This window comes from Pseudorca crassidens, chromosome 11 (genome assembly GCF_039906515.1).
Source record: "Pseudorca crassidens isolate mPseCra1 chromosome 11, mPseCra1.hap1, whole genome shotgun sequence".
Classification (NCBI taxonomy): Eukaryota; Metazoa; Chordata; class Mammalia; order Artiodactyla; family Delphinidae; genus Pseudorca; species Pseudorca crassidens.
The window spans coordinates 25,139,188-25,166,470 of NC_090306.1; the positions used below are offsets into that span (position 1 = coordinate 25,139,188).

General features: G+C 42.2%; 1 pseudogene; it reads right to left on the minus strand.

Annotated features, from left to right (window-relative positions):
- Positions 1-4,223: 4,223 nt before the first annotated feature.
- LOC137202730 (histone-lysine N-methyltransferase SETD2 pseudogene) lies at positions 4,224-27,044 on the minus strand (annotated as a pseudogene).
- Positions 27,045-27,283: the final 239 nt, after the last annotated feature.

Consider the following 27,283-nt stretch of genomic DNA (forward strand, 5'->3'; position numbering starts at 1 on the left):
CTGACCTACCACCCCTAAACAATTAGAGACACAGGCTTTAGGGATATGAATTCAGAGACAGACTTGTGAATTAACATGGCCCGTTACCCAGGAGTGTTTGGTTGAGGTCTGTGGCAACAGCAAGATAACAAGAGTGCCCTTGGGCTTCTGGTCCCAACCATGGAAGGGGGCAGAGCAATGATAGAGTGTGATGGAACAACAGCTATATGCAGTCTATGATACATTACAACAGGTGGAAGACATTACAAAAAACATACCCAATTCTTTGAGCATGCAAAAAACCACTATTCATTTGTATGCAACATATAGGATCCCCGTGGACATCGATAGTGACCAAGGAATCTACTTTATTGGCCATGAAGTTCAGGAATGGGCCAATACAAAGGACATACAGGGGCATTTCCACCTGCCTTACAACGCCACTGCTACCGGGCTATGAAGAGACTACTTAAACAGCAGTTGAGGTGGGAAACTCACTCTTAACACGTGGACACATCCCAGGAGCAGTTATCCCAGTGCCGACGCCATGTTAACCTGGAGGTAACTAGTCAACACCGTCCGAGTTCAACTGTTGACCACCGAAGGACTGTTGCCAACTACAGGTCAGGACAGCAACTCATTTTTGCACTTCACAGGATCTATCCCCAGGGGAACATATTATAAATAGCCCTTAGGACTGGCAGGTAAGTCCTCAGTGGTTTGGGTTTGCTGTCCCATTGGGGAATAGGATCAGAAAGGGATTTACAGATTTCACCTGTCTTCTACCCAGCCCCACCTCAGATTACTAAGGTAACTAATCCAGGCCTCTACTGTAGAAAGGCACCATTATACTAACCCTGTGTACTGTTACACCACCTCTCCAGTGTTCGGCACTGGCTCTGGAGACTGAGGGTGGGCAGGTGGTATGGGATTGCAGGCCAGGACAAAACGTGTAGACAGGGGTGGCATTACCTCAGAATGATGTTACTGCTTGTATTTTGCTTAATGGTCATGATCTTCCCTATATTGTGCCTGTTAGACATCTTGCAGCTTGTCCTACTCTGAGTGAAGGGAATCTGTTTGCGGACTGGGTGACAATGGTGGCCTCACTGAGAAATGAGTTTGATTGCTGTCCTACTCTGAGTGAAGGGAATCTGTTTGTGGGGTGACAATGGTGGTCTCACTGAGAAAATGAGTTTGATTACAGCGAAATGCCATTGTCAACCTCTGAGAGTCCATGAAGAATTGACTTGATAAGCTCCTGGTTCCAAAGCTTGCCCACCTGTTGGACTGTCTGTATCGCATTTGTGGTGTTTGGTTGCAGCTGCACTTCTACCTACCTGTCCTCGGGGATATAGCAGAAGAAGTATGGGCCAAGATTATAGAGGTCGTACAGGGTATGTAAAGGTGGAGTGTTTGACCACGCCATTCAAGATGACTGTCCTCTTGCTCTGTATATCCCCTGTTCAGCCAGTACCTGCTTCACTCACATGACTATCCAATCTCTTAATTATAGGGCTTAATTAGTAACTGCCTATGTGCTTGCTTCCTGCCCCAGCTGCTGGTCTCTCTGGTGATTTATGAGCCAAACTGACCGTTAATTCCCCCTATAAATGGTAGCCTCCTCCTCCCCCAGGTAGCAAAGACTGCTGCCATGTCCTGCTTGCTGCCTGCCACAAACAGTGAGGTGTTGCTCCAGGACCTTGCTTCAGGTGTGTAAGATCCCTTGTCCAATAAGTCACTGATGTCTCTGTTGCTGTCTCTAGGCTCTTTCTTCAGTCTTGAGGCTGGCAACTACAAGCCTTGCAGGCCTGTGGGGTGCAGCCCAACATATGATTTTAGTCTTCAATTTACTGCGACTTGTCTCGTGGCCTAACATGTGACCTATCCTGGAGAATAAAACTTTTGCTTTTAAAAGACTTGCCTGATTAGATAGGTTGAACCCACCCAGGATAATCTCCCTTTGAATTATAGTCAACTGATTAGGGACCCTAATTTCATCTGCAAAATTCCTTTTGCCATATTGTTGTATAATCATGAAGGTGATATCCAATTGTATTTACAGGTCCGTACAATGCTCAAAGGAAATTACACTGGTGTTTACCCCAGGGGGCAGGAATTGTGGGATCCATCTTAGAATTCTGCCTACCACAGACTGCTCCCTGGCCACCTTACACTCCTTATACCACTGAACCAGCAGGTGAAAAAGGTTAATCTACTGGTGTTATGATCTCAGTTACTGCAGGAAATTGTTTGCCTTTTTAATGGAAGCAAGGAGGATTTTTTCTGGAACCCAGGAGATTTTCTGAGGTTCCCTTCAATACTTCCATGCCAACAGTAAAGATCAATGGAAAGCTACAGGAACTGGAAAAAGGCAGGACAATTGAGAATTCAGACCATTCAGAAGGGAAGGATTGAATCATTCTACCAGTAAAGAATCTGGATGGAGCTGTGGGTTCTGGCTGTGGGCAAGGAAAACAGGGAATAAGTGGGTGAAGTTGGAAGCTACAGATGTCAACTCTGACCTTGTGAATAACTACAGAAACCAGGACTGGTAGCTTTGCATATTTTCTGTTATACGTATGTGTTTATTCTAACTTCTCCTTCCCATTTTAATTTTATATAACACTAGGTGGAGGTCAACTTTACAATGTAGTCTTTAGTGGGACCTAAGACTGAAATTGAGGCCTAATTAATATAGGCAGCAATGGATTCAATGACCATTGGGGCTTTGTGTTTTACCTGGGGGAAGGGCAAGAACTTCACTTATCAGAGGGTTAGCTGTTTCTTGCTAAAATGTAGTTTCTTTGCTGGGCAGGCGTTGAAATGTGTGTAGAATGGTGCATATGAAAGCTGAGAAGTCAAAGGGGTCGACAGAGCTGCTTATGAACTTATTGCTTCCCAGCTCCAAATTCATTCTCCAATTGCACACCCAGAGTGCTCAGTCCTTTGACTACCTTGTAGCCCCAGCCCAGGAGCCTTGGTGTTCACCTTGCTGCTGTCTTAAGAGGCACACCGCATGCTTCTGGCTTCATGCTGTAGCAGCCCACAGCCCGCACCACACACACTCCCAAGCATGACCAGGCCTGACTTTCCTGCCCCCTGCAGGGATGTTCCTGAGACCTTTCCAAGGTGGGCAATGTCCGCTCTGGCTTGGTACCTGCAGAAACATCCCAGCTTCCTCAGCAACCTGCTTACATGCCTTGGCTTGCCTGTGCCCTAGGTGATTGTTTCCTGTTTATCAGATGACCCTAACCCAGCAAACTTTCTCACCAGCCAGTGGTTGTCTGCAACCGCACCTTCTCCAAAATTCAATTAACCATCAAGTTAAGAAAAAGGGAATTCGGTTGGAGCCAAACTGAGTATTATAACCTGGGAAGCAGATTCTCAGAAAGCACTGAGAACTCTTCCACCTGTTAGAAGTTGAAGGCATAGACTTATCCTTTTTTTTTCTTTAATTGATTCTATTTTTTACATAAAAAGTTCAGTAAAAATTGGATAAAGTAAAGTGATTTTTTTTTTCGGTACGCGGGCCTCTCACTGTTGTGGCCTCTCCCTTTGCGGAGCACAGGCTCTGGATGCGCAGGCTCAGTGGCCATGGCTCATGGGCACAGCTGCTCTGCGGCATGTGGGATCCTCCCGGACCGGGGCATGAACCTGCGTCCCCTGCATCGGCAGGTGGACTCTCAACCACTGCGCCACCAGGGAAGCCCAAGTAAAGTGATTTTAAGCAGTAAATCAATCTTATCAACATAGCACAAGGCTGGCCGAAACCACAAGGCAGCCTGCTCTGGAATATTTACATGATAACACATTAAACCTTGCAGGAGAACTTAAACCATCCTTACAAAGTCTTCTGTGATCCTAGCACGCAGAGGCTTAAAAGCAAAACAAAAGCCAAAAACCAGGAAAGACAAATTATTTTCAATATAGTCACATATACATTAAAATATAATACAGATCGTCAGGGTAAGGGGTCGTGGGTGGGGATGCGCATGAGTCTGTGCGCTGACAGCACCGCCAAGGAGGAGACCCAGCCTTAAGAGTGGGGTCAGGCCTGGCCAAGGTCTCAGAAGGTAAGGTCTCAAGGGCCTAAACCCTTGCCTCAGATGGCCTCTACCAACAGCTCACAACCAGGGACCGCTTGTTGTAGATGGAGCTCATTTTTGTGAGCTCATTCTGCAGGTTTGAATTCCCCAGGGTGATGTGTCATCAGTAGCACAGCCTGACAGTGGGGTGGGGAGAGAGGGCCCACGGGATTTCTTCTCCCCAGAGTCTCTCCTACCAGCTTGCCCGTCCTCCCACCCTGGCCCTGAAGGTCACTCTAATTCAGTGTCCCATTTGGGTTTGTAAACAGCCCCAAACTTCTGCATGTACTTTTTAATGTACTCCTTGGTTTTGTGTCTCACATTCTCATTGCACTCCAGGTCCTCAGGGATCTTACAGTACTTCAGCTCCTTATTCATAACGCCGTGAGTCAGCTTGCAAGCTAGGTGTTTGAAATCTTCAGTTGTGGTAATTCTTCCCACTTTGCAGTCAGGTTTCCAGTAAGGGTTCAGGCACTGGACAATGAACTGGGACATCTCTTTTCTGAATACTTCTTTGCTTTCCTTAGCCAGCTCACTGGAGGCATCTGCTTTTGCTGTCTTAGGCTTTTTTGAGGTCTTCATGGGATTTTCATCATATGTTGGGGTTCCCAGGTCCATCTCAGCTTCATGCTCAAGGCTGGCATCATCTCCTGGGCTTTCCCAAGTAGGAGGATCCCACTGAGTCTGCCTTGTGATCACATGGTAGTAGTAAATCTTCCCTTCTGGGTCTCAGGCTGTCTTCCAGTTGGGAGGTAAGACAATGGTTTTTGGTTTGGGAGGAGATGGGGGTGGTAAATCCAAGAGGTTATTTGTCACAACTATTTCAGGTGACTGTAAGGGCTGAGGCTGCTCTGGTGCAACTATTGTAGTCACGGCTGTGGCTGGCTGTACCACCACTCCTCGTGGATGAGCTGTGAAAATCTGTTGTCCCTGGATGTACTGAAGACTTGGCTGGGCATAACTCTGTACAATTGGTGGAGTTGTCTGTGAATAGGGTGATGTCACACCACAGACAGTTGGACCAGCCTGTCCTTGATAATATATGGTTGCTTGAGACTGTGCAGGAGAGTACTGCTGCTGTACACTCACGGACTGTTGGTTTGAATCCCAAACACCATAATTCTGTCCCTGGACTGGGCCTGGGGCTGGCACTGGCAGGACGGTGACACTGGAGTCTTGGTGTACCACACCATCACTTTGGGCCACATACTGTGAACTGGAAACTTCCACAGGGGCTGCCACATGTGGCACCACTGGCACAGGTGGAGGGGCAGCAAGGGGTTCTGTAGAATGTCCCACCAAGGGCTGAGAATAATCATAAGGAGAAGGAGAACACACAGGATCCATGCTGGGTGTGGGGAGGAGCACTTTCCAGCATTAGGATTGCTGGGATCCGCATAGGCCTGCATGGGGTAACCTGGTGGGTAGCCAGCAAAGGGGTGACGAGGGGCATGGTAGCCAAGAGAGTCATAAGGCAGTGGAGACGTCATTCCCAGGTTCTGCATCTGCTGCTGTTTTTTTTGAGCCTCCCACTGAGCTACCTCCTGCTCAAACAACTTTCGGCGCTCCTCTGTAGAAAGTTGATTGTGATCTTTAATTCGTACTTTCTTTTTAGAAGTTGGTGTATCATATCTGCCACCTGGCCTTTTTGTTCCCCACTCATAGGCAGAAGAAGGTGGTGAGAGGCAGCCCCTTCATTTCCTTTTCTCTTTATTTTGAGTTTGTTTGTCTGGGTCTCTTTCTCTTGACCTGTTAGAAGTCTTTGGGGCAACTGTTTGATCTCTGAAGCCAACAGCATCCCTTCCTCGTTCAGTTATTGTGCTCTCCTTTTCAGTTTACCTTTTCTTTGGAACTCGATATACCTCCTTTAGGTCTTTCCAACTGTCCAGGGGCTTGGTGGCCAAATCACTTATATCTACTGTTTTATGTGGCTATTCCTGGCTCCTCTCACTCTCTACATCAGATACACTCTCCTCTTCATCTTGGGATGGTGTTTCCTCAGCAATAGGTTTGTCTAGTTTTGTGCCATTGCTCTCTTTAGGCTCTATTTCAGTGTCAGCCTCTGGTTCAGATGTCGGTAGCTTAATGGCCTCCACAGCAATTTCACTATCAACTTTAGATTCAGGCAGCTGTTGTGTGAGTAGCTGTTGTGACTGTGACTCTTCCTCTTCTTCTAGAGGGACGTTTTCTAACTGGTCAAGGTCCTCTTTGCCATCCTTGCCTTCTAGCTCGCTGGTAGCATCAGAGATCACACTGTCCATGCCATTTTCACTTATAATATTAAGTCTGCAAAACATTAGCTCCTTGGGGGTGTCTGTGTCAGCTTCTATGCTCAGCTTGGTGGAAGGATCAGGTGTGTTGAGCGGTGTGTAAGCACGTGATGTATTCTCGCTAGAATACCCATCTCCTTCGCTCAGCTGAGGGACAGCAGTCTTGGTTTGAGACCAACGTTGAATAATAGGAAGTACTTTGCTTTCCTTCAACATATTTTTAGTAGGAATGGATAAATGTTCCAAAGTCTTTATAATCTCTTCCTGAAGCTTCTGGTTACTTTCCCGGCCATCACGTAGTTCTGCCATCCAGATCCACAACAAAGGCAGCCCATGACGTTCCAGAAAGGACTTCAGGCAAGACTGTGAATGTGTGTTCTGTATGAGCTTGAGACAGGTAAGTTTCTGTTCCAAAGTTTCAATTCTAACCATTAGCCAGGATAAGCTGAGCACCCTGGTTTTTATCAGAGAGACACTCACCATTCTCCAACAGAGCTTCTAGCTCTCCATCCACCGAATCCTTCTTCCGAGATCGTTCTTTCTTCATTTTCCCTCCTGCTGCTCTGATGCTGACTCTGTTCTCTCCTCCCAGGTAACCCTGGCAATTAGCCGACCCACAGAAACATTTCTGTCCTTCCTTCCCATATCTTTGGAACTGATAGTCAAATGTTAACTCTGAGCCTGAAGGAACCAGCTTGGTGGTAAAAATCCCAACTCTCAGTTGTCCGTTCACAGTCCATTTTTGAGTCTCACAGTTTGGTTCACAGCTATGATTCATGAAACGGGAGCAATTTCCTTTCTGAGTGGCATCTATTATCTCATCATTCTTCAGGGCCATTAAATAGTAGGGGATGTTTTTGTTTCGTGCATACTCCTTTACCTGGGCTTTAAACTCTTTATGATCAAGTACCTCTCCACAATATTCCAGGACAAAGGCGTTCGAAGGAAGGTCTTTAGTAGCTCTCAAGCCCCAGCCTTTCTTTTCTGTGAATATGACTTCCACATCTGCATGCTGTTTTCTTTGAAACTGTCTATTGGAACAATAATTCCCATTTGGACAATGAGAAGAACATTCAATCATGAGGAGACGATTAAGACAATCTTCCCCACATGCTATTTCACCTTGAGCTCTTTCATCTTTAGAAAGAGGTGTACACTCACACTGCATTCGCTTAATATCCCGATGGGATTTATTCTTCTTTCTTTCTGTTAAATAAACATTTTCTTCAATCAGATCAAAGTAACAAGGCATCTTCCCTTGTTTGGCACATTCCTTCTATCGCTCTGTGTCCCTGAAGTCCTCCATGACACACGAAGGCCCAACCAATGCTGAGCCTAGAGGCACTGATGTCTCTCCCTGCTCTACCTCCACTCTAACTTTCTTTCTGTCCTGAAGCTCACCATCACTTTCAGAATCACTCTCCAATTCCTTTATCCTTTTTTAAAGAGGCCTTCTATCTTTCATATCATTTTTTTCTAAGTTTTTCGAAAGATCTTTCTCCTCATTCACAGCTAAAGAGTCCTTAATGGAATTGCTGCTTATTTCAGGTGCTTGCACTGACCCCTTGTCCTTCTGAAGGGACAGAAAAAAATTATTGGACTGGCCTGAAAAGTGAGATCCTCCACGTTGATCTCAATTCTCCTCCTCTTCACGGTCATCTGTTAAGGAATCTGGTACCTGCCCTTGAATTCGATCATACACAACCCCAGTTCCAGGCAGCCTACCTGCTGATCTTGGATCCCAGTAGCCATTGCCTTGCCAGTAAGTACATGTCCCACTATACTGTTCTGCACTTTGCTGATACTTGTGTCCACCACAGGCTCCATAACTGCTGTCAGGTTGCTGATATGTGGTAGTAGGCTTTTCTTGTTGAGAGAAGTCCCACCCTAGATTTCTGAGCTCTTCTGATGATGAACGGAAACCATCCACTCGGGAGATCTTACAAGAAGAAAAATTTGACTCTGTTTTACCCAGTCTACTATCTGGCCTGTTAGGGAAAGTGGTGTGTTGCCAAGACTTACTTGAGACATCTTCAAAATCATCAGAAGAATAAACTGGCAGCTCTTCTTGCTGCCTAGAAGTTATTTTGGCTTTCACTGTTTCCTCAGAATTTGGATGACCTAGAGGGTCAGATTTTATGTCTGTATGACTTGTACTATCAACCCCTTCACTCTGAGGATGAGCAATTTCAGACAGGTGATTATCTGTCTGTTTTTGTCTGGGCTGTATAAAAGAGATTTCTGAATTCTTCTCTGTTGCTTTATGAAAGAAGAACTTCTCAGTGTGAGGACAGGCTTTACTTGCTATACTCTCAAATTTTTCCTCATATGAATGCCTCCTTGGCTCCAATCGCTCATCTTCCCAGTGGTCAGAATAGTGTCTGTAACTTTGACTGCTCCAAGAAGAACAAGGACTTATTTCTTCCATGGGCAAAGTAGAATTCTTTGGCACAACCACAACAGACTGAAGACGGTTTCTTGGAATACTGCTATCATCAGAATCTGTATCTTCTGAATCTCTTTCATCACTTGAACTTTCGGAAGAACCAGAATAATCTTCATGGACAGTGGATACAATCTCTGAGGCATGACCACTATTGTCACATTTTAAGGTATATGTTACACCATCACTGTCCTCCATGATTAAATTCAAATTACAAGAAGAAAATACAACTTCTGAGTCATCAGAAGTATGTGTATGTCCTCTTCTACCTTCTTCATCTAAAGAGATTTCTGGTCTTCCTCTTCTATCAGGCAGTATGGAATTCCCTTCTTCTTGAGCCTCTTGCACACATTTCCCAGATAGTCCATTATTATGTCTGTTTTCCCAGGAAGCAAATCCTCTTCCTGAATCAGGAAGGCCACTAGCTACTTCTATTATTTCTTTCTCTGCATGCTTTAAAAACTCTGAGCTTTTACTCTTCAGCACAGCATCCAAAACTGGAGATGTATTCTCTCCACATTGCAAGAGAGTTAAACTGTCTACTTTTGTCCCTGGTGGAAGACTCTGAAGGGATGAAGCAATACATGAGCTCCCTGTAGGTGGATATAAATCATCAAAATGATTAACAGAAGCTGAACTAGTACTACCAACACTCTGCTTATATTCTCCACATGCAAATTTTGAGTGCTGATCTGTCAGACTTCCATTATCACATATAACTGTTTTTGATTTCAAATGCACATTCATAAAGCTATTTGAAGAAATCTTGAAGAAACGAGACCTGCTCCGCCTTCACGCTCTCTCTGATCTAAAGCAAGGAGATATGTAACGAGTATCTCTTTCAAGTTTTGAGTAGCTAAAATATTTATCATCTCTCTCTGTTTTAGATCGTGAAGATTTGAAGAGCTCTGCTTAATGTGTAATGCAGATGCACACTGGACATTAGGGAGGGAGAAGGCCAAAACAGAATTCTGTGTTTAACTTTTTTTGTCCTGCCTTTAAATTTTATTCCATCAGAGGTATGAATGCCAGAGGGGGATCCTCTTCCAAGCTTGCCTTTCCTTGGGTACTCTCCCTCTGCCCTAGGGTACTGTTAAGAGTTCTCAACACGCAATCATCTCTCAGCATGAGCAAGGAATTGGTTCTAAGGCTCCCCCTGCACCCCCAGTCCCCTGCGATTGCTGAAGTCTCTTATATAAAATGGAGTAGTACAGTCTGCCCTCAGTTACCCCGGGGCTCCACATTGGAGGATTCTGCATCCGAGGATTCAATCTACTGCAATTCAATTTACGGTTGGTTGAATCCGGGGTGCAGAACCCATGGATACAGAGGGGTAATTGTATTTATTTCACTCTATTATAGCTTAACAATTCTGGTTAAATTTACCATGTTCTGTCTCCTGGTTGGACCTAGATTGGTAGAGGTGTGATGACTTGCTTGAATTTGGGACAAAGAAGTGAGCATAAGTAGCACTTTCTCCCCTCTCTTTGGGAATAAGCTGCTCACAGAAAGCATGCATTGGGCCCCATTTCTCCATAAGTCTTACAAGGGCAGGCGGCAAAATAGTCTGGGTCCAGTGCTGTCTGCGGCTGGATGCGTATGTCTGTATCATTATGGGGCTCAGTGTAAGGAAGCCCTCTTTTACACAGATATAATGCTGAAATTAGAGAATGAGGGTTATTAGTAATAAAGATAATACATCATGTTCCACATACCTCTTGTCTACTTATGAATTACTTTAGAACCTGGGTGGGGAAGAGGTTAACATTCTTCACTTAAGGGAAGAAGCTTATTACTATTTCTTTTGACAAGTTGAGTGTGAATTGGTTTTATCACTTTCTAGGCTTGTTCTATTCATAATTAACATATATTGAAACTCACATTAATATAAGCAAACGAACCTGCAATATTTGCTGTCAGAAAATAGATAAGGGACAACCTTCAAATCCAACTTTTGTGTAGTTGGGCCTTCAGCTATAAGCAGATTTTATTTATTTTTCTAAATCTCTTATGCTTTTCATGGTGAATTGAATATCTTTATTATTAAAAAAAAAAAGCTTCTCTGTAAAACTAAACATTTTAAAGAACTTATACAACATACATAAGGGTCCCAAAATGCTCACTTTTCATAAAAATGACATCTATTTCCATAGACAAGTTCACCAACATCCTGACAGCTGATGGAAAAGTGACACATAAGCTTTAGTGTCTAGATCACAGATTCTGTCACCTAGGAAGCTTTCAAGTACAGCAAGTAATAGAAAAACCCAACTGAGAATGGCTTACATAGAGTGAACCAATTAACTTCCTTTGAAACTACAGAGATACATGTTGCTAGGAGTGAGACTAGAAGCTCACATAATGTGACTTAGAACCTAGTTTCTTTCAGTTTTTAACTGTCACTTCCCTGGTGTTGACTGTTTTTGGACAAACTTACTCCCTCCCCCCACACCCCAGTTCATAATCCTAAACTGACTTTGAGAAACTCTAAGAATTACATGAATCCTTTTTGTGAAACAAAGAGAATCTATATCATATATTCAGCAAAAGTATTTAAGAGTCACTGATTTGACCAGCTTAGGTAATCGTGCCAATTCCAAAACATTCAGAGATGGCACATTCAGATTGCCTCTGAATCAGGGCCTTTCTCTGGGGCAAATGAGGCCCATTTTCCATGTAAATCACAACGGTGAGAATGGAGGGACTGGGTAGGTATTGAAAAGAAATTCAGGCTATTACTCCAAGAAGGAAGAAAAATAGATACTGGGCAGCCATATAACAGGTATTCATTATAGGTACTTCCAGAGTCTATTTCCTATTTACTCAAAGAAATTTAAGACTTTAGGTAACCCCAAAATTCACATATTTTCTTCATGTTACCTAACACATTTTTAGAAAATAAAAAGGTAAAATAATGTGAAATGATTTAATTTCTATAAGTGATCTTATAATCAAAGAGACCTTGCTACAAAAGTGAAACTTTATCTAGAGGATTTTATATTCAGTAAAGCGCTCACATTCAAGAGCAAATTCTCATTCTGATGATTCATGAAGTCACTTGTGATATTCCTTCTTTAGTGTGGTGTTTATATAAAAACATGAGTCTCTAAAATTGCCATGGCAAAAACATATATTGAAGCTTGATAGCCTTCTTTTCACAATGCATGGTTTCCATCATTGTCTTGGATCACACTGTACTTTATGTTCATTCTCTGGTACAGAGCTCCAGAGGTTTTTTTTTTTCTTTTTCTCTTGCCCTACATCTTAATCTTCAAGCATTCTCCTATAGTCATGTTCTGGTTTTCCCTTTGTCAGCCTCCGCCACTTCCACTCCCTCCTAGACTCCTAGTACTTTTTTCAAGCTAAAGTTCTTTACCTTTATTTGCTGAAATCCAAGAGCCTGTTGTGAAATGAAGACTTGTAGTTTTCCCCACCTGCTTAGTTGCTTGCAATCTGTCTTCAGCCGCTACAATTTGAATCTTCCTCAAGTTATCAGTAGCATTAATCTTCATCCTACCAAAATATTTACATGGTTGGTAACCCCTTTTTCTTTGATCCTCTTATCTGATTGGTCTTCCTCTGTCACTCCTAAGACATAGCCATGTCTTTCTGTTCTATTAATTTCTCTCACTGTTCTTTTATGTATCAAATAAGCAGGTTAAGTAAGGCTCTGAAAGTACTCATCTTTCTGGTCTCAATCTTTCAACTTCCTCTTCCATTTCTTGTTCCATTACCACATTGACTCTTCACTGCTCAAGACATGTCATCTGTGCTTTTTTCCGAGGTTCCCTTGGAAATATCTTCCTTCAAGGCTCAGCTTAAATATTTTCTCTCCATGAACACTGCTCTAGTTTCCTCCAAATTTGAACTACCTCAAACTCCGTTAACCAGGTCCACGCTCTATCACCAGTTCTTGACCGAATATTTGCGAAAGCTCTCTAGCTAGTATCCCTGCTTCTTGCCTGTCTTCTACTTGATTCTCCATACTACCACTAGAACTGTCTCTCATACAATCTTAAGCCCTCATCATGGCCTATAAGATCTGCCTCCTGCTAATGTCTATTGGCCCAGGAACTGTGCTAAGAACTTTACTTGAATTAATCCATTTAATCCTATGAGCTACATACATTTTTTAATTTTTACATCTTTATTGGAGTATAATGGCTTTACAATGTTGCTTTATTTTCTGCTGTATAACAAAGTGAACCAGCTATATGTATACATATATCCCCAATCTCTTCCCTCTTGAGCCTCCCTCCCCTCCCTATCCCACCCCTCTAGGTTTTCACAAAGCACCGAGATGATCTCCCTGTGCTATGTGGCTGCTTCCCATTAGCTATCTATTTAAAGTTTGGTAGGGTATATATGTCCATGCCACTTTCTCACTTTGTCACAGTTTACCCTTCCCCCTCCCCAGATCCTCAAGTCCATTCTCTAGTAGGTCTGTGTCTTTATTCCAATCTTACCCGTAGTTTCTTCATGACATTTTTTCCCCCCTAGGTTCCATATATATGTGTTAACATATGGTATTTGTCTTTCTCTTTCTGACTTACTTCACTCTGTATGACAGACTCTAGGTCCATCCACCTCACAACAAATAACTCAATTTCATTTCTTTTTATGGCGAGTAATATTCCATTGTATATATGTGCCACATCTTCTTTATCCATTCATCCGATGATGGACACTTAGGTTGCTTCCATGTCCTGGCTATTGTAAATAGAGATGCAATGAACATTTTGGTACATGACTCTTTTTGAATTATGGTTTTCTCGGGGTATATGCCCAGTAGTGGGATTGCTGGGTCATAAGGAAGTTCTATTTGTAGTTTTTTTAAGGAACCTCCATACTGTTCTCCATAGTGACTGTATCAATTTACATTTCCAAAAGAAATGCAAGAGTGTTCCCTTTTCTCCACACCCTCTCCGGATTTATTGTTTGTAGATTTTTTGATGATGGCTCTGGTGACTGATGTGAGGTGATACCACATTGTCGTTTTGATTCGCATTTCTCTAATGATTAGTGATGTTGAGCATCCTTTCATGTGTTTGTTGGCAATCTGTATAACTTCTTCAGAGAAATGTGTATTTAGATCTTCCACCCATTTTTGGGTTGGGTTGTTTGTTTTTTTGATATTGAGCTGCATGAGCTGCTTATAAATTTTGGAGATTAATCCTTTGTCAGTTGCTTCATTTGCAAGTATTTTCTCCCATTCTGAGGGTTGTCTTTTGGTATTGTTTATGGATTCCTTTGCTGTGCAAAAGCTTTGAAGTTTCATTAGGTCCCATTTGTTTATTTTTGTTTTCATTTCCATTTCTCTAGGAGGTGGGTCAAAAAGGATCTTGCTGTGATTTATGTCATAGAGTGTTCTGCCTATGTTTTCCTCTAAGAGTTTGCTAGATTATGGCCTTACATTTAGGTCTTTCATCCATTTTCACCTTATTTTTAGGTAGAGTTCTAATCTCATACTTTTACATGTAACTGTCCAGTTTATCCAGCACCACTTATTGAAGAGGCTGTCCTGTCTCCACTGTATATTCCTGCCTCCTTTATCAAAGATAAGGTGACGATATGTGTGTGGGCTTATCTCTGGACTTTCTATCCTGTTCCATTGATCTATATTTCTGTTTTTGTACCAGTACCATACTGTCTTGATTACTGTTGCTTTGTAGTATAGTCTGAAGTGAGGCAGCCTGATTCCTCCAGCTCCGTTTTTCTTTCTCAAGATTGCTTTGGCTATTCGGGGTCTTTTGTGTTTTGATACAAATTGTGAAAATTTTGTTCTAGTTCTGTGAAAAATGCCAGTGGTAGTTTGATAGGGATTGCATTGAATCTGTAGTTTGCTTTGGGTAGTAGAGTCATTTTCACAGTGTTGATTCTTCCAATCCAAGAACATGATATATCTCTCCATCTATTTGTATCATCTTTAATTTCTTTCATCAGTGTCTTATAATTTTCTGCATACAGGTCTTTTGTCTCCTTAGGTAGGTTTATTCCTGGTATTTTATTCTTTTTCTTGCAATGCTAAATGGGAGTGTTTCTTAATTTCACTTCCAGATTTTTCATCATTAGTGTATAGGAATGCAAGAGATTTCTGTGCATTAATTTTGTATCCTGCTATTTTGCCAAATTCATTGATTAGCTCTACTAGTTTTCTGGTAGCATCTTTAGGATTCTCTATGTATAGTATCATGTCATCTGCAAACAGTGACAGCTTTACTTCTTCTTTTCCGATTTGGATTCCTTTTATTTCCTTTTCTTCTCTGATTGCTGTAGCTAAAACTTCCAACACTGTGTTGAATAAGAGTGGTGAGAGTGGGCACCCTTGTCTTGTTCCTGATCTTAGTGGAAATGCTTTCAGTTTTTCAACATTGAGGATGATGTTGGCTGTGGGTTTGTCATATATGGCCTTTATTATGTTGAGGAATGTTCCCTCTATGCCTACTTTCTGCAGGGTTTTTATCATAAATCGGTGTTGAATTTTGTCAAAAGCTTTCTCTGCATCTATTGAGATGATCATATGGTTTTTTTCCTTCAATTTGTTAATATGGTTGATTGATTTGCATATTTTGAAGAATGTTTGCATTCCTGGAATAAACGCCACTTGATCATGGTGTATGATCCTTTTAATGTGCTGTTGGATTCTGTTTGCTAGTATTTTGTTGAGGATTTTTGCATGTATGTTCATCAGTGATATTGGCCTGTAGTTTTCTTTCTTTGTGACATCCTTGTCTGGTTTTGGTATCAAGGTGATGGTGGCCTCATAGAATGAATTTGGGAGTGTTCTTCCTTCTGCTATATTTTGCAAGAGTTTGAGAAGGATAGGTGTTAGCTCTTCTCTAAATGTTTGATAGATTCGCCTGTGAAGCCATCTGATCCTGGGCTTTTGTTTTTTGGAAGATTTCTAATCACAGTTTCAATTTCAGTGCTTGGATTGGTCTGTTCATATTTTCTATTTCTTCCTGATTCAGTCTTGGCAGGTTGTGCATTTCTAAAAATTTGTCCATTTCTTCCAGGTTGTCCATTGTATTGGCATAGAGTTGCTTGTAGTAATCTCTCATGATCTTCTGTATTTCTGCAATGTCAGTTTTTACTTCTCCTCTTTCATTTCTAATTCTACTGATTTGAGTCTTCTCTCTTTTTTTCTTGATGAGTCTGGCTAATTCAATTTTGTTTATATTCTAAAAGAACCAGCTTTTAGTTTTATTGATCTTTGCAATCGTTTCCTTCATTTCTTTTTCATTTATTTCTCATCTGATCTTTATGATTTCTTTCCTTCTGCTAACTTTGGGGTTTTTTTGTTCTTATTTCTCTAGTTGCTCTAGGTGTAAGGTTAGGTTGTTTATTTGAGATGTTTCCTGTTCCTTAAGGTGGGCTTGTATTGCTATAAACTTCCCTCTTAGAACTGCTTTTTCTGCATCCCATAGGTTTTGGGTCATTGTGTCTACATTGTCATTTGTTTCTAGGTATTTGGTGGTGCTGAACTCTCTCAGGTTTTCCTTGTCTGTAAAGGTTTTAATTTCTCCTTCAAATCTGAATGAGATCCTTGCTGGGTAGAGTAATCTTGGTTGTAGGTTTTTCTCCTTCACCACTTTAAATATGTCCTGCAACTCCCTGCTGGCTTGCAGAGTTTCTGCTGAAAGATCAGCTGTTAACCTTATGAGGATTCCCTTATGTGTTATTTGTTGTTTTTCCCTTGCTGCTTTTAATATGTTTTCTTTGTATTTAATTTTTGATAGTTTGATTAACATGTGTCTTGGCATGTTTCTCCTTGGATTTATCCTGTATGGGACTCTCTGTGCTTCTTGGACTTGATTAACTATTTCCTTTCCCATATTAGGAAAGTTTTCAACTATAATCTCTTCAAATATCTTCTCAGTCCCTTTCTTTTTCTCTTCTTCTTCTGGAACCCCTATAATTCGAATGTTGGGGCGTTTAATGTTGTCCCAGAGGTCTCTGAGACTGTCCTCTGTTCTTTTCATTCTTTTTTCTTTATTCTGCTCTGCAGTAGTTATTTCCACTATTTTATCTTCCAGGTCACTTATCCGTTCTTCTGCCTCAGTTATTCTGCTATTGATCCCTTCTAGAGTATTTTTAATTTCATTTATTGTGTTGTTCATCATTGCTTGTTTCCTCTTTAGTTCTTCTATGTCCTTGTTAAATGTTTCTTGCATTTTGTCTATTCTATTTCCAAGATTTTGGATCATCTTTACTATCATTACTCTGAATACTTTTTCAGGTAGACTGCCTATTTCCTCTTCATTTATTAAGTCTGGTGGGTTTTTACCTTGCTCCTTCATCTGCTGTGTGTTTCTCTGTCTTCTCATTTTGCTTATCTTACTGTGTTTGGGGTCTCCTTTTTGCAGGCTGAAGGTTCGTAGTTCCCGTTGTTTTTGGTGTCTGTCCCCAGTGGCTAAGGTTGGTTCAGTGGGTTGTGTAGGCTTCCTGGTGGAGGGTACTAGTGCCTGTGTTCTGGTGGATGAGGCTGGATATTGTCTTTCTGATGGGCAGGTCCTCGTCTGGTGGTGTGTTTTGGGGTGTCTGTGGCCTTATTATGATTTTAGGCAGCCTCTCTGGTAATGTATGGGGCTGTGTTCTTGTCTTGTTAGTAGTCTGGCATAGGGTGTCCAGCACTGTAGCTTGCTGGTCGTTGAGTGAAGCTGGGTCTTGGTGTTGAGATGGAGATCTCTGGGAGATTTTCGCCATTTGATATTACGTGGAGCTGGGAGGTCTCTTGTGGACCAGTGTCCTGAAGTTGACTCTTCCACCTCAGAGGCACAACACTGACTCCTGGCTGCAGCACCAAGAGTCTTTCATCCACATGGCTCAGAATAAAAGGGAGAAAAAGTGGAAAGAAATTAGTAGAAGTAGAAAGAAAGGACAGTTATTAAAATAAAAAGTAAAAAATAATTATTAAAAACTAAAAAATAATAAAAAGTAATAAAAGAAAAAAGAAAGAAGAGAGCAACCAAACCAAAAAACAAATCCACCAAGGACAACAAGTGCTAAAAACTATAGTAAAAAAAAAAAAAAAAAAAAAAAGACAGTCAGATCCCTAGGACAGATGGTAAAAGCAAAGCTATAGAGACAAAATCACATACAGAAGCATACACATACACACTCACAAAAAGAAAAAAAGGAAAAAATATATATATATCATTGCTCCCAAAGTCCACTGCCTCAATTTGGGATGATTCGTTGTCTATTCAGGTATTCCACAGATGCAGGGTACATCATGTTCATTGTGGAGATTTAATCTGCTTCTCCTGAGGCTGCTGGGAGAGATTTCTCTTTCTCTTCTTTGTTCTCACAGCTCCCGGGGTTCAGCTTTGGATTTGGACCCGCCTCTGCGTGTATGTTGCCTGAGGCCGTCTGTTCCCACTCAAGACAGGACGGGGTTAAAGGAGCCACTGATTCGGGGGCTCTGGCTCACTCAGGCCGGGGAGAGGGAGGGGCACGGATTCGGGGCAAGCCTGAAGCAGCAGAGGCCAGCGTGACGTTGTACCAGTCTGAGGCACGCCGTGTGTTCTCCCGGGGAAGTTGTCCCTGCATCACGGGATCCTGGCAGTGGCGGGCTGCACAGGCTCCCGGGTGGGGAGTTGCGGATAGTGACCTGTGCTCGCACACAGGCTTCTTGGTGGCGGCAGCAGCAGCCTTAGCGTCTCATGCTCATCTCTGGGGTCCGTGCTTTTAGCCGCGGCTCGTGCCCGTCTCTGGAGTTCCTTTAAGCAGCGCTCTTAATCCCCTCTCCTCGCGCACCAGGAAACAAAGAGGGAAGAAAAAGTCTCTTGCCTCTTCGGCAGGTCCAGACTTTTCCCTGGACTCCCTCTTGGCTAGCCGTGGTGCACTAACCCCCTGCAGGTTGTGTTCCCTCCGCCAGCCCCAGTCCTCTCCCTGCGCTCCAACCAATGCCCGAGCCTCAGCTCCCAGCCCCCGCCCGTCCCGGCGGGTGAGCAGACAAGCCTCTCGTGCTGGTGAGTGCTGGTCGGCACCGATCCTCTGTGCAGGCATCTCTCTGCTTTGCCCTCCGCATCCCTATTGCTGCGCTCTCCTCCACGGCTGCGAAGCTCCCCCCACTCTGCCACCCGCAGTCCCCACCCATGAAGGGGCTTCCTAGTGTGTGGAAACCCTTCCTCCTTCACAGCTCCCTCCCAATGGTGCAGGTCCCATCACTATTCTTTTGTCTCTGTTTTTCTTTTTTCTTTTGCCCTACCCAGGTACGTGGGGAGTTTCTTGCCTTTTGGGAGGTCTGAGGTCTTCTGCCAGCCTTCAGTAGGTGTTCTGTAGGAGTTGTTCCACGTGTAGATGTATTTCTGGTGTATTTGTGGGGAGGAAGGTGATCTCCACATCTTACTCTTCCGCCATCTCGAAGGTCTCTGGGAGGTATAATTTATTTGATGTCTTACTTTAGTTTTTTCAAATGATATTATATGAAATCTAATGTGGGATGGTTCTAAAATGAATTTATGAAGAGAGGGCTCATAGGAAAGTTTCTCGTCTACGAATTCAGATGGAAACTGTATAAATGATGAGCTGGGCTGTAAAATCAACTGTAAACAAAATAAAACTGGTAAGCCTAATGTCATCGTTCAGTCAAGCAATTTTAGAATATTCTAGGATATTAAATTGTGATCTGTAGTCTTATTGTTTCATAAAGAAGTGAAAAACTCTTTCATATCCTGATAGGCTTTTACGTGGTAGAATATAACAGTGTTAATTCATAGCCCAATACTTGTAGTAAAGTATAAACACTCTTTGGGGCCATTGCTCACCATGCTGTGTGAACAGGGGTTTCTGCTCCAGCAACAAGGACCCTCACCTGGCTTCTGTTTATATCTCAACACCATTTTTAAATGCCCCAACTCCAACAGACTGCCAGTCTATACTCTATTTCAATTATTTATTCCTGCTAAATTAGCTGTCTGTCCTCAATTCTGTCAGCCTGTTTCTTCTTGCTCCCCTTCTTCAGCCAGCGGTTTGTCCTGTTAGACATGCACCCATCATTCCATCTGTTACCCCTTACCTCCCTCCCTTGATTTCCCTTGTGCTTAATTTACTAATCCTCCACCTTGAAAAGAATCCTCTCCCCCTTCCTTAGGTACAGGCTGTGCCTAGTGACATCCTTCTAAAGAGAACTGTACAAGGGAAAAAAAGAGTAACTTTGCAATGGAGAAACCTGACAACGACTACCTCAGTCAGGTGAGCAAGGTCAGCATTGGTATTCATAAACCGTCTGCTGATAGTGTGTACTCTCTATGACACTTTACCTTTGTGGTCTTCCTCCCAAAAACCCTTAACTCAAGTCCTATCAGGAGAAAAACATAATAATGGGGCATCCTACCAAAAAAAATCCTCTAATCTATGTTCCTTCTCCTGTTAAAAAACCACAAGTTTTGCTGGTAAATGTCTTTAAAATGGGCTGCTCCCCCACATGTGTTTTCTTTGTCCTCAGCTGTGCTGCAATGGAGATTTGCTCATCTCTAGTTGATGGCTCCAGATATGTCCTTATTTCCCAGCTCTTGTTGCAAAGTTGTTCCTCATTTCCCTTCACCGCACCTGTGGGTGACCTTCATTCCTCCCACAGTTTGGTTGTGAGCTTTAAATGAAATCAAAGTACGTGAGGTGTCTGAAGTCTGTGAGGAGAGTTCACAGGTGCACCTTCGCTCTGCTGAGAGGATGGGGTCCTGTGGAGTGACTGATCTCAGATGCTCTCTAATTCACAAACTTTCTTTTCATCTTCCTCCTTCTTATTGTCTCAGAGGAAGAGTTGTGTCTATTATGAATGGTGTAAAATGTCAGTGGATGTTTCTGAAAAGGTAACTTTTATCATTCACACACATAAATGACAAAATTAATTCATAAGTGCAAATGCTGGAGAATAAAATTTTATCAGTAATTCCCATCACAGCATCTCATTAGCTCATCCTAATCATTCCAACCTCATCAGCGTCTCTCTCACCAGCTGCTTCTGAGAGAAGATTTTGATTCAACAGCTTTGTGTGTGTGAATTATGTTAGTTTTTTTTTCTTCCAGTTTTACTAAGAAATAATTGACATACAACACAGTAGAAGTTTAATGATAATTAAGCACAATGATTTGACTTACATACATCATAAAGTGATTATCACAATGTTTAGTGAACATCCATCATCTCATGTAAGTAAAAAAATTAAAGAAATATTTTTTAAAAGCCTTTTTCCTTGTGATGAGAACTCTTAGGACTTACCCTCTTCACATTGTCACATGTAACATACAGCAGTGTTAATGTTGCACATTACATCCCCAGTGCTTATTTATCTTATAACTCGAAGTTTGTACCTTTTGACTGCAAGATTCAACAAATTTTAGACCAAAAAAAACAAAAAAGAAGTTCCTACAGAATGACCCTTTCTATGTCAAACTGCTCCACCATGTCAGTGTTTACATAATCCCATGGGAACGTCTTTCAGTCTGCTCGACACTGGGTGTGCATTAGTGAAAGAACAAAAAGTGACTTTAGGTAACTTAAATAAGAAGATTATACAGTGAGGGTAGGGGGAGCTCACAGAATTAAAAGGAATGTGGAGGAAGCTGGCTTTTAGTAAACAAGAAATGGGAGATGTTATGGGCTGAATTTGAAATTCAAATGTTGAAGCCCTAATCCCCAGTACCTCAGAATGTGACTGCATTTTGGCCTTTAAAGAGGTGATTAAGTTAAATAAGGCCATTGGCTGGGGGTGGGGGGGAGGTTGTCTAATCCAATTTGACCAGTGTCCTTATAAGAAGAAGAGATTAGGACACAGAGACACCAGGGATGCATTCACAGAGGAAAGAGCACATGAGAACCCAAGGAGAAGGCAGCCATCTGCAAGCCTGGGAGAGAGACCTCAGAGAAAACCAGACCTACCAACACCTTGATCGTGGACTTCTAGCTTCCAGAACTGTGAGAAAATACATTTCTATTGTGTAAATCACCTAGTCTGTGGTATTTTTGTTATAGCAGCCTGAGCAAATTAATATGGGGTTTTGACAGTAAGATCTGAGAATCGTCACTGGAATAAATGATAAACTTCCACTGTTTTTGTCTCACTTAACATCAAAGTCCTCAGTAGAGAGAATCCTATTAGCGGAGTTTAGATTCAGGTCATGTACCTTCATCCCCCCTAGGTTAGTGAGATGACTGGCTTGTCCAAAGTCATCAGAGGACTGATGCAGAGAGCAGAAAACTTTGAATCTCAACAAAATTGTACATGGCAGGTAGAGAGGGACTTTCCAGTAGGAAATCCAGGTGTGGCTAAGGGTAGATACTGGGATGCCCAAAAAGTGACAAACATTCTGCTTCTGATAAACCATTTTTAAATAAATTCATCTGATTTTGAAATGACCATTTTACTTTTTTGATAGAAAATAAAAATTCAGTTTTGCATGCACGCTTTCTATTTTTTAAATGTGAAAATTTTAAATATGAAATGAAATCAACCTTTGCTTTTGAGTTTCATTCCATCTCCATCAAACCAGTCTGCCTTCAGCATCATGACTGTTGCTGGAAACTCAGCCTCTGTGCACTGGTGCTGAATCGAGTCTCAGAGACAGAGTTTTGGGTGAAGTAGGAAAGAATCGCTTTATTGCTTTGCCAGGCAAAGGGAGACAGAGTGGGCTTGTGCCCTCAAAAACTGTGTGTCCCAACCTGGGCGGGGTGGGGTGGTTGTGAGGAGTTTTGTAGTCAAGGGGCATGATTGCTGATAAGGATCAGTGTGCGTGCAGGGCCTGTATTTCTTCAATCTAGAGATCTTCTGGAGTCAGGTTGTCTTGTGATCTGTGGTTCTTGAGGTTATTGAACTGTGACTTTCTCTCTGGAACATCTTCCATTTGGTGGGAGTTTTAGTTCTGTAGAAGAGCGTAAAGATATCGTTATGTGTATCCCTTGAGGCAGAACCAGGACCCTGCCCCAAGGCTGCACTATTGTTTCTTGACTGCTCCTCCCTTGTCTCTGCATCCCCTCCCTTCCCTGATTAACAATTGTTTGAACCTGCCCTCCAGAATGCAGGGAAGGAGGACATGGTCAGCTTCATTGTCACAGATCATGCTAGACCTGTTCTCTCTAACCACCCAGGGCCAAGTCTTTCTGTAAAAACAGACTTTAACATCCAGTAATGTAAGTCCTTTTTTAAGTCTTTTTTTTCTTCAAAATATTCTTTTCACATTTCAGTTGTCAGAACTTTTATAAAGAAATTCGAGTTCTGCCCTTTATTAAACCTTTGTCTGAACAGCAGCTGTGTCTTCATCTAAGTGACCTTGGGTAGTGGATCTTTGGAAAGACAGCAGTTTATTTCAAGGATAACAAGCTGGGGTTCAAACCCTCACATGGAAACCAAGTGCCCCTGAAACTGAGTTCCTCTGCTGAGTGTATGATTAACCTCTATATCCAAAACTTTATTACTTTTCTTGTCCCACACCTGTTCCCCCGAATATTAAGGAGTATGAAAGAAAAGGGGGGATTAAAACCAAGCAATACCCTATGGGGCCCTCCTGTTGCAGGAAGGGGGACCCCTTCCAGGTCCCAAAAGTGGGCTCCTGTCTAACACTCAGAAATGAATTTTCTGAGGAGACACACATGCTGACAAAGCAAGAGACTTTACTGGGAAGGGGCACCTGGGTGGAGAGCAGGAAGATAATGGAACCCAGGAGGACTGCTCTGCCACATGGCTCACAGTCTCAGGTTTTATAGTGATAGGATTAGTTTCCAGGTTGTCTCTGGACAATCATTCTGACTCAGGGTCCTTCCTGGTGGCACACACATCACTCAGCCAAGATGGATTCCAGTGAGGAGGATTCTGGGATGTTGGTAGGACATATGGACTGGCATCTCCTTTTGATCTTTCCTGAATTCTTCTGGTTGGTATGGCTTGTTTTTCGTGTTCCTTACCAGGACCTCCTGTCACAAAATAACTCATGCAAATGGTTACCTTGGTGCCTGGCCATGGTGAGCAGTTTCAGTCAGTGTTTCCCCTAACACTCTCAGGTACCAAAGTCCTTCCATGTCCCCTGTTTCTTGTTTGTATAAAAAGGCTTTAGTCTCCTAGGCCTTCCCTGAGTTCCAAAGATCAGGCACAGGCAGTTACTAATTAGAGAAGTGAGAGAATGAAGAAACAAAGGAAAAACAATTAAATAAAAAAGTAATGACAAAATCTCTGGATAAAACAGAGTCCTAGTTCCTTCTCGATGGATATATATAAAAATCTTATATATTTGAGTTATTCTTAAGGAACTAAGACACTCACTGCCACCCGCCCCCCAGGTGGAGGATAGTGACTACATGGTGACCACAAACACATAGACCACAGACTAGTTGGAACCAGAAGGTTGATGATTGAGATTCCCAAAGCACCACCCTGTTACCTCACCACCAACCAATCAGAAGAAAATCATGAATCCTGCAGCCCTCACTCCAAATATTGCCTTTAAAAATGCTCCCCTAAAAACCATCAAGGAGTTCAAGTCTTTTGAGCATGAGCTGCCCATACTCCTTGCTGGGCCCTGCAATAAATGATGTACTTTCCTTCACCACAATCCAGTGTCAGTAAGTTGGCTTTGCTTTGTTGTGGGTGAGCAGACCCTAGTTCGATACGATAACAACAGCAGATGGCAGTAATTCAAAGAAAGCTCCTTCACCTTGTATCTAGAAAGATGCTCTTCTTCTGAGAGAGTGTGTAGTAAGTCAAGATTCGATTATTGAAACACAACCATCACATCTGTGTGAAAGAAGACACTATGTAATCTGAGAGGCCAAGGGAGAGCATCTGAAAGAATTTTGTTCTATGCCAAGAAAAACTATCACTACTTTTAGAAACCATGAGATCATCTTTTTTATTCTTTATACTGAAATAACATTTAAGAATCTAAGACTTTAAGTTTATACTTATTTCCTCAAGTCCAGATGTGTTTATAAATTTGTCGATGCTGAATAATGTTTGGATGAGTTTAACAGTCACTGCTATGAGTCAGCACAGTGCTTTGGCTTATGTAGGATCTGCATAAAACCACACTTCTCCAGTCCTTCTCCTGCATTTACCATTTACTAAGCAGGTGACTTTGGACAAGTTACCTGTGATATTGTGATTTATGATAAGAAATATATATATTTGGTCTTCATCCCTGGTCCAGGCACAAAGCTCCTAAAACACTTGAAATTTCCTAAGTGTTGAGAGGGATAAAGCTGTCTTTTGTTGTCAATGAGGTGACTTTCAAAAAGCCCCTAGGTAACTTAAGAATGGGAGCTAGTTGCCAGGGGAACAAACCATGTGATAGAATAGTTGCAACTTTCACTTCTACCCACTCCCCACAACCTCCCAGGTAGGAAAAGGGGCTAGAGATTGAGTTCAGTCACCAATGGCCAATGATTTAATCAATCGTGCCTGTGTAATGAAGCCTACATTAAAAAAAAAAAAAGTTGGTGTTCAGAGAGCCTCCAGGTTGGTGAACACATGGAGATTCAGGGAGAATGCACCACTGCAGAAGGCATGGAAACTCTACACCATTTCCCCATACCCTGCACTATGCAACTTTCCATCTGGCTATTCCTAAGTTATACTCTTTTATATTAAACTGGTAATCTCATAAATAAAATGTTTCCCAAGTTCTGTGAGCCATCCTAGCAAATAAATAAAACCCAAGGAGGGGGTAGTGGGAACCTCCGATTTATAGTAGGTCAGAAGCACAGATAATAACCTGGACTTGCAATTGGCATCTGAAATGGGTGAGGGAGCAATATGGTAGAACTGAGCCCTTAACCTGTGGGATCTGATAGGACATTCAGCTGGTGTCAGAGAATTGCTTGGTGGTATCAGACACATGTTGAAGTTGTGTCAGAATTATATACCTAACCATTCTGGCTTCCATTTCCTCATCTGTAAATTGGGTACGAGGATGAAATAAGACAAAACATGCAAGCTGTTAGTATCGTTATTATGACCTAAGGACTGAGGTACAGAGACAGCGAGACTGGTCCTGCCCTAGAGGGGCTGCAGAAGGTGGTACAGACCCCTGAACCCAGTGATGTCAGCATAGGGACTGTACAGTCAGAGGACAAAGCTAGGCCTCCAAAGATGCTTTTCTTTTGGACCCACATCACGCTTCAAAAAAATAAGTAAGTCCCTAATTGGCCATAATGGGCAAAATCCAGCCACATGATCACAAGGGTACATAACTGATACACCTACAACTGAACTGTACCCAGACAACCATTCTGCTTTTCACTTCCAGTACAGTATTCCATAAATTACATGAGAGATTCAACACTTTGTTATAAAATAGGCTTTGTGTCAGATGATTTTGCCAATTGTAACCTAATGTAAGTGTTCTGGGCACATGTAATTGTAGGCTACGATGTTCAGTGGGTTAGGTGTCTTAAATGCATTTTCAAAGTATGATATTTTCAACTAATAATGGCTCTATTGGGATGTAACCCCATGGTAAATCAAGGAAGAACTGCGCTAAGTCAGTGATTTCATTTACTTGCATGTCAAAGGCCTAACTGCCAATTTCATCATAATCTGCTTCAGCAAATTAGAAGAAATGTCAACAGTTTGGGTGACGATAATGTTTTGACAGAGACCCTGTCCTCAGTTTGAAACTATAAAACTACTCGACCATTCCTAGGACATCTGGCTTCACTGAGGCCTAATTATATGGGGTGGTTTTGCTTGGCGGTACAAAAGCAGCCTTACAGAATACCTTATATAGGCCTTTGTCTTGGAGAAAATTCAAATTCTGATCAAGTTCCAGCCTTTCTCAAAAGAGCTTCTTGCTCTAAAGAGATCCCAGTGTCCAGTGCATTTCAGGATGACAGGTTCCCCCACAGTTTCCATTGGCAAAAACCTTACACACAAGAAGTACAAATACCCAGCACCATGTTTCACAACGCAGCTGATGAGGGCTTCCATTTATTGGGATGCTGTGCTCAATGGTTTAACTCAGTCTTTATAATTCCGTTTTACACTGAGAAATTCGAGGCTCAGTGAGAGTGAGTAACCTGCACAAAATGACCCAGCTAGCAAGAAGGGAGCCAGGATTTGAGCACACATCTGATTTTAAAGCCAAAGAATACATAAACACTTGTTTTTGTGTTCCCAACACCTAAACTAGACCCAGTGTAAGCAAAGAGAAATATTCATAATCCTGCTACAGGGAATTTTCTTTAATTCCTATTAACAAGAAATCATCTGATGTCTAAACCTGGGGAGGGTAATGACTACACATCTTCACCTGGTTGTAGTTACAGCCCATGCTACCGTACTCTTGTTTGGATTAAAACGAGAGTTTTAATTACAGTAAGTCCCCTACATACGAACCTTCAAGTTGAGAACTTTCAAAGATGTGAACGTGCCTTAGCATGACCAATCAAGCGTTAGTTCACGTGTCTGGTATACATTGTCACATGCGTGCATCCTCTAAAGTGGTTGTGCTTTTGTGTACTTTACTCTACAGTACTGTATACAGTAAAGCAGTACAGTGTCTTTATTTCA